The sequence below is a fragment of the Sciurus vulgaris genome, assembly GCF_902686455.1.
Source record: "Sciurus vulgaris genome assembly, chromosome: 18".
In the NCBI taxonomy this organism is placed as follows: Eukaryota; Metazoa; Chordata; class Mammalia; order Rodentia; family Sciuridae; genus Sciurus; species Sciurus vulgaris.
The window spans coordinates 15228679-15236653 of NC_136479.1; the positions used below are offsets into that span (position 1 = coordinate 15228679).

Below are 7975 nucleotides of genomic sequence, written 5' to 3' on the forward strand. Positions count from 1 at the left end.
TTTCCCATCTTACTTAACAACTTCCAATTTGTGAAAATAAAGTCCTAAGTGACAGAAATCTAAGAGAAAGCCACCACTCCGTAAGCAGACCATCATGAATGTCTAGTCAATCTTGAAGACCAAGCTAGTCAAACCAACCACTGCATCCCTGCACTCCTCTCTCTGCAGCAGAAATATACCTTCTAGTTGCAGGAAAGAGGACTTGGGTCATGGCCCTGGTCAGGGCCAGTATATTGCACAACTCCACAGGTCCCTGTCCCTCTCCTAGTAAATGTTATTCCCTGAGTTGGGCAATCAGGTAGGGCTGTACCTCATTGTTCCCTGAGTAAGTGTTATTATTAGTATTGTCTAGCCCTTCCCTGCTGGATTACTGAGGATAGGTCTCTTTCCCACTATATCCTGGCCATAATACGCTCCTCTACAACTCTGTTCCTACAAAGGTCTGCTCCCCTATACCTAATTCTCCCCCTCAACAGAATCACCTTAATGGCTCCTGAAAAGCCTTTGGAGTTTTCTCTTTCATAAAGATTTGGAAACCCCAAGCAGAATTCTCCAGCCCATGGCAATAATATATAACCAACTGTTTGGAGTAAATGATTGGACAAGTGACAAGTTATGTCTAAGAAAAATTAGTTTGCTAAGACAAGAGCACCATGGAAACATTCTTAAAGATGGACACAGAGCATTCATCAAATCACTTTTTCACTCCTCAATTCCACTTCCAAGAAAGACAACATCTCAAGTGGGAAAAACACTCCTTATAGGGCCTGAAACTTTCAGCATGTCCCTTGATCCTGCCACCTAGGACTCATGCTGTTAGAGGGCTAGCACCCTCCCTGAAGGGGTATCCCAAACACTCTCTCTCCTGTTTAAAAAGAGCACCCACTAGGAAGTAACCAGTGGATATAAAGCAAGTGTTTAATTGAAAGAAACCTAATTTATAAATATTTTATATATATATATATACATATATATGTGTGTGTGTGTGTATTTTTAGATGTTGACAGGCCTTTATTTTTAATTCATTTATTTATATGCGGTGCTGAGAATCTAACCCAGTTCCTCACACATACTAGGCAAGCACTCTACCATTGAGCCACAACCCCAACCCACACTTTTTTTTTTTTTTAAGTATTTGTGGGGCTGGGGTTGTGGCTCAATGGTAGAGTGCTTGCCTAGTATGTGTGAGGAACTGGGTTTGATTCTCAGCACTGCATCTAAATAAATAAAATAAAGGTCCATTCACAACTAAAAAAAACATTTTAAAAAATTTTTAAAAAGAATCTATATTTATTGTGGTTATTTCCACAAAGCTATTCTGTCAATGGGTATATCTGCATTTTCCTGTTCAGATTCCAAAGCAGGTCACTGGGAAAAGGAAGTACTGTACATGGTTCAATATTTTGCACAGGGCTTCTTTAAAGCATGCCCATTAGTATCAGATTTAAAGTGAAAAAAAAAAAAAAAAAAAAAGCCTCAACTCCTATTTGAATGCAATGTGATGATTTTCAGAAAGATTCTGAGGGAGAAAAGCCAGGTCTCCAAGTAAGCATCCACAACCTTTCTCAACTAGGATGCTCTCAACCTGTTAGTCATTAATAAATTCACTTCACATATGCCATGCTATAAGGAGTCCTATCTAAATGATTAATAGTTTGTGACAAAATGTTTAGGTAAAGAACCCAGGAATATAGAAGACCAACACCGAGGATTTAATTAAGACTCGAAGTCTACTGGATGTCTACACAGACCGAAAGAGGCAGCACTCGACCACGGAGCCACAATCCGGGCCCCAAAAATGGAAAGGATAAGAATTAGTGCCAAGAAGGCTCTATAACTTTCTTGATTTGTCTTCCCCACTAAAATCACTGCTACTCAGCCTGTTTTCAGCTTCAGAACATTTTGTTCAACTGAAATTTTATGGGGAAGCCCAATATACAAGAATATTACAAGAACTTTTTTCAGAATCAAGCAGTGGGGTAAAATGGAAGGAAGAAAGCAAAATTCCCTCATCCCTGCCACAAGCATGCTCCAGTAATGGTCACCAAGAGACCTTAAAGCTCAGCTTATAAAAGAATCTCAATAAATAACCTAAAGTTCTGCAAGGATCTGACTTTTACCTGCTTCTTCACAGACTACAGAAAGTGGAATTCACTGTATTCAATGAAGTATTCAAGACTCAACCTGAGTCTTGCTCAGAATCAAAATTAGAGGTCACACTCCAATTCACTTCAGGTCAACACTGGAGAGTAAACCCTTCATGAACAAAATAGAGTTAAAAGGGGTAGTCAAATTCTGCTGATTGATAGTGTGAAAGTAATCTATTCCTAAAATAAGGAGCCAGGTCCTTCCAACGCTGACTCCTAAAATAACATGCGGCACGTAAGGCAATGCCTACAAGAAGCTAAACTCTCCCCCAAAATGAAAAATCCTATACTGTGCAGCGGTCCTATCCAAGATCCTCAATCAATCATCAGCTCTGGTTTGTATATACAGGTCTCATCACAAAATTATTTCCAGTTGCCAGGTCCTGAGATTTAGTCCTCCAGCAAGACAGGGGAGAACCAGAAAGTGGATGATGCTTCCCAAAGCTATGTAATTTAGGTTCCCATGATGCAATTCAGCTCAAAACCCAACAGCGCAGCACAGCCCAAAGACACACCTGAGCAAGGCCAAGCCTTCAGGATGGTAGGAGTCGTCATGCACATGTCTACCTATCTATGCAATCAGGCTGGTAACCAAATGCTGGGCAGTGACTTATTCTGTCACAACAAGGGCTAATCACCACCTCGACATCAATTTACTGAGTTTCCCTATTCTGATTTATGGTATTAAAATGAGATCTTATTTGCACACATCCTAAAGAAGATGACTTGGCATTTTCCCCCTGTTATTTTCTCTTTTCAGCATACCACAACTTCAGAGAATTAGAATTTGAGTCACTTCCTACCTTTTAGCTATTATACCCCCCAAAATCTCCTTTTTTTGTCCCAAAAGAAATAAGACCCTCTATCACCTCAAAAAACCAGAACAACTAGCAAAACCAGATTCGAACTTAAGGACACTAACTCAACTGACCCTGGTGTGCAAAGGGCTCCGAACACTGTCCCAACATTAGGAAGAACTGATCCTGGTTCACTGGTATCAACATCTGTAAACAGACACAAAGAGGTAATTGTAAGTTATCAAGAGCTGGGGAAACAGGAGTTACCACATAATTACCATTGTTTCAATCTGAGTTACCACTTCTTCACCTCAAAACAACTGGCAGCCAGTGTACAATTAACTCTCTTACTGTAGAACATATATCAAAACAGTAACAAAATCAGATTAACTTTAAGTCATCTATGCAATGCAAAACCACTTACCCACAACTCCAACAAGTGGTGTCAGCTGACTTTTTAGGTGCACATCTTTTTAGAAGAGTTAGCCCAAAGCTTCCATCCAATGTTTAAGAAACAAATTCACTGGTACCCTACATTAAAAGACCAGACTAACTCCAAGGCTCCAAATATACTTGAATTTGCAGATTCTTTCTTCCAAAAAACAATTAGTGGCCAATGTAGGAGTCAATGGCTTCTCCCTGTGTTCAAGTCCCCTCCTACCCATCCACCCCCTTTCAAAAATTAGAAAAGAGCCACCAGTCTTCAAACTGGCTGATGAAATTTCAGCCTACAGGATATTTTCATACTTGAGTTATAATAAACCATTGAAATGAAGATGAATAGTGGACAGCTTAATAACCCATTGGGTAGAGCATTTTATGCCCAGCATGAACATACAAAATTAAGTTTAAAATCTTTAACCTGGGCCCAACCAAATGTGTGGTCAAATATGTATACAAGTGTGCATGTGTATATCCACATACATAGGTGTGTATCTATATGCATATATATATGAATCCAGATACACATATATACACATAAATATACCTTCATGTGTGTATGTGTCTGTATGTCTGTATTACTACCAATTCTCCATGCCTTTGAGCTACTCATAGTACCGAGGGTGGTGTTTATTGTTTGCCTGGCCCAAGCTGTTCACTTCAGTTATTTGCTTGCTAAGATTTTCTAATTGCATTCACATCAGAAGTCAGTAATTCAGTACCAGACTCTGCTGCATTCCTTTATCACCCCAGAACTAACCCAGAAAGCTCCATTCAAATTCATTCATGACAATCATCTATAGGTGCTATCAAAATACTAGACCCTAAAACAGGTGTCAAGTTCTCAATTTTTTATTCATCTTTCCCAAACACTAAAAGGTTTTATTTAACATTTCTAACACTGAGTTTACTACAAATAGCCCAAGCAACATTTAAGTCTTTTTTTTTTTTTTTTTTTTTTAGTTGTAGATGGACACAATATCTTTATTTTATTTATTCATTTTTATGTGGTGCTGAGAATCAAACCCAGTGCCTCACACATGCTAGGCAAGTGCTCTACCACTGAGCTACAGCCCCAGCCCCCAACATTTAAGTCTTTTAACAGCCTGGCTCAAAAGGCTGATTTACTCAAATAACACACTGGCCACTGTTTGTAAAGTTCAAAAGAAGAAAAAAGCATATTCTTTCTGTTTTAGCCCACTGTTATAGGGCTTAAGAGGACTCAATCAAGGAGAAGTCTCCTTAGACCTCTCAAGTGGACAATCTGGTCAAGGTGAGGCTCCAAAGCAGTATACTACTAGAGATGAAAGCCCCCAACAAAAGGCCTTGGTTATGTGTCAACCCAAAGATGCCAACATACTGGAAATGAGCCTACAATGGTCATTATCTAATGTAATCCATTGAGTGAACTTTTAGTACCAACCTACATCTCAGCTGTGTATTATTAGTCATCAGGAGGACCAGACAAGAGTGGAACTATTGCAACATAGTGTTCCTCCCCACCAAAACACAGATCGAAACTTGGATCTTCATGGTCATCTTTGTAGACCAACGGGGCACATATTAACACATGCCCAATCCTGCAATCTTAAATTCACACAGAGATGGAAGATTCACATACCAGCACACATAAGGTGTGCCCTCAACTGAACATCCCACGTAGCCCAGAGATGTATCTGTCAGAAAAGACCCAGGTGACCATTGCCTCCTCCTCTCCCACTCTCAGCAGGGTGACTTTTTGTTACAATAGTCCAACAGTACCTGCAAAAACAGTAAATGATAAGACCCTTAGAAAGGTAACAGATTTAATCAAAAAGCAGCTACATTATCTATTTCCTCCTTTTAGCTCATATTTTGTCTACCTATTCTGAGCCCTAACTCCACTTCTCTGACCCTTTCTTTTCACTCAACATTTTGGTCCCTAAGCTCTGGCTATTACTACCCCCCTTCCCCTTCCTTCTACCCTTTTCTTCCCAGTCCCTGGAACATGCCAAGTTCATTCCAACTAGTTTCTGCACTAGTTGTTCGCTGAACCTGGAAGGCTTCTCCCTTTATCTTTCATGGCTGGCTTTTTATTTAAAGATCAGCTTAAGTGTCACCTCAGAAAGATCTTTCTTGAAGTCAGGTATGATGTTACACACCTGCAGTCCCAGTGACTAGGGAGGCTGACGCAAGAGGATCACAGATTCAAGGACAGCCTCAGCAACTTAGTAAGGCCTTACCTAAAGAACTTAGTGAGACCCTATCCCAAAATAAAAAAATAAAGGGATGGGGATGCAGCTTAGTGGTAAAGTGCTCCTGGGTTCAATTTAAAAAAAAAAGGAAAAAGACCTTCCTTGACTGCATTACAAACATTTTCTGTCACGTCACTCATTTTCTTTAGCATGTCATCAAAATCAGATTTATTTGATTATGTACTCTCACTGTCCCCACCCCCACTCCAAATAAGCTCCATGGTAGAGTAGACCTTCTTGTGTTCACCTTTGTACAGCTAGTGCCTAAAACACTGGTTAGTATTTAGTAGCCAGTCAATAAATGTGTGTTGAATGAATGAATTTTGGACTTTTCATTCAATGGCAAACTAAGCTCCAAATGTATTAAGAAAAAGAGTCACTCTTTTGTTATTATTTCCATGAAACATCTAAGCACACTGTTAGGTGTACAATCAAGGCATTAAGCATTCTGTTTTATCAGGCCTGAAAGACCTGATAAATAGAAATGGGACTCTTCCCAGCATCAGAAGAACATCTGTTATGATAATTCTTCTAGCAATATGCATATCAAGTTCAGTTACAGAGGGACAGGATTTTTACACACTTTCTAATAAAAGGACACCTAAAATTTAGGCACTATCAAAGTTCTTAAGAAGACAGTTACACATTCAACAGAGAATTTCTGAAAAAAAAAAAAAAAAGACCAACACCAAAACAAGAATCATGACACTTCACTGAAAGCCACATGACAGGCTTGAGGCGTGCTACTTGGCAATTTTTATTTTTTTAAACAACAGAGTATCAAAGACATTTTGATACTTTTCAATTATTCTTTAATTTCTTCAAACATTTTTTTTCACTCCCATTACTGGCTTGTATTCTTCTTTACAACAAAACTGAACAGATCACAATGTCTCATTTAAGACCACCTATACACAAAGAATCAGCTAAATAAATAAGATGAAAATCAGCACAAGTCGATTGTGTCACTGAAGACGTGTGTGCCAGACACAAATGGAGAAAAAGATAAAAGAGCTATTGTCCAATTGTAGAAACAAAAAAGTAATATGGGGTTTTCTGTTCTCTGAAGTGCATCATGAAGTGTGGGTGGAGAAAAACAGAGAAATCCAGAATTAGCCTAACATCAAATCATTTTGGAAAGAGTTGACAACATGTAAATTCCTCACACATAAAGTATTTAGAGCAAGAGACCTTGATTCCTGGGCTATGATGCCATTTAGGATTCCTTGCAAGGGCTCTAGAATTCCACTATTCATAAAAGAAATTGCTCATTATAATAGGAAGCTACAAGGCGCTGAGAAGTACTCCCAATGCACAGCCTGTGACTGAAGTATCACAAAGCTTGCAGTTAAGATCTGGGATAGAAGCTGAACACCACATTTAAAAGAGGTAACCAAGATACTAAGTGCCATAAAGGCGGGGAAGAGGGGGCACTACGACACTCAGCCACAGAGAATTAAAGTGGAAACCAGGGGTGTGCATGGGGGGTAAGGGGCTTGGAAAAAAAACAATACATTTGTCACCCCGTCCCACTTCCTATACAGGATACAGGCAAAGCCCCATTACCTCAGGCACAGATGGTTATCGTTCGTAGAAAAGGTGCATAGAAAGGCCTCAGGTCCGAGCCCCTTAATTCCGGGGCTGTTAACGATTAAAGAGAAGGATGGGGGTGGGGAGGGAAATGAGGGCGGAGGGAGCTGGAGATTCACCCACCGTCTCCCCCTTGGGCTCCTACCTCACAAGGCTTCCCCGGGACTTAGGACCAGAGTCTGCACCTCCTCCAGGGCAGTTCCGGCCCCAGACCCTGGGTTGAGGGGTGCTGGCGGTGGGGAGGCAGGGACAGTAGGCAAGTTTTCTGAGCCCTGCGGCTGACACGCCACAGGCTCCCCTCACAGCCTCTTCTTCCAGGGGGTCCAGTCCAGACAAGGCGCTGATTTCCACTCCTCCCCTTCCACCCCCATTTTCTCGAAGGAACCCAACCTCCGCCCCTGCATCTCTCAATGCTCCCCCCTTTTTCTTAACTCCCCCCTCCCCAAACTCACAGCTGCTCCAGAGGTTCCTCCAGTCAAACCCTTTCTGGAAACGACGGCGGCCCGGCGGGTCCAAACCACCTACCATCCCCGCTCGCGTTTCCAGGTTCCCTACCCCCGCCGCCGCCGCCTCTTCTTCCACCACTGCCGCCGCCTCCTCTTCATCTGCGGCCCACCGGCGGCGGCCGCCCCGAAGCCCCGCCCCCTCCATCGCCTCCTGCATCATCACTTCCGGTAACCCCGCCGGCCGCCAGCTCCAGGAGAGAGAATGGGAGAGGGGCGGGGAGGGAACGGGTAGAAGGTTGCGTCACGACGTAAGCAAAGAC

At 41.7% G+C, this 7975-nt stretch overlaps 1 protein-coding gene across 7 annotated transcripts in view; it reads right to left on the reverse strand.

Annotated features, from left to right (window-relative positions):
* Positions 1–7862, reverse strand: part of DCUN1D3 (defective in cullin neddylation 1 domain containing 3) — a 32858-nt gene extending 24996 nt beyond the window's left edge. Inside the window, exons 1-4 of one of the 7 annotated variants that reach the window (XM_079121438.1) lie at positions 7662–7835; positions 5007–5146; positions 3369–3475; positions 3079–3151 (exon numbers count right to left, since the gene is read on the reverse strand). The gene's annotated coding sequence lies outside the window, so the exon portion shown is untranslated. Of the gene's footprint in view, positions 1–3078; positions 5147–7661 lie in introns of all 7 variants that reach the window. The other 6 variants (XM_079121437.1, XM_079121436.1, XM_079121439.1 and 3 more) reach the window with 6 other exon arrangements.
* Between the last annotated feature and the right edge of the window lie 113 nt (positions 7863–7975).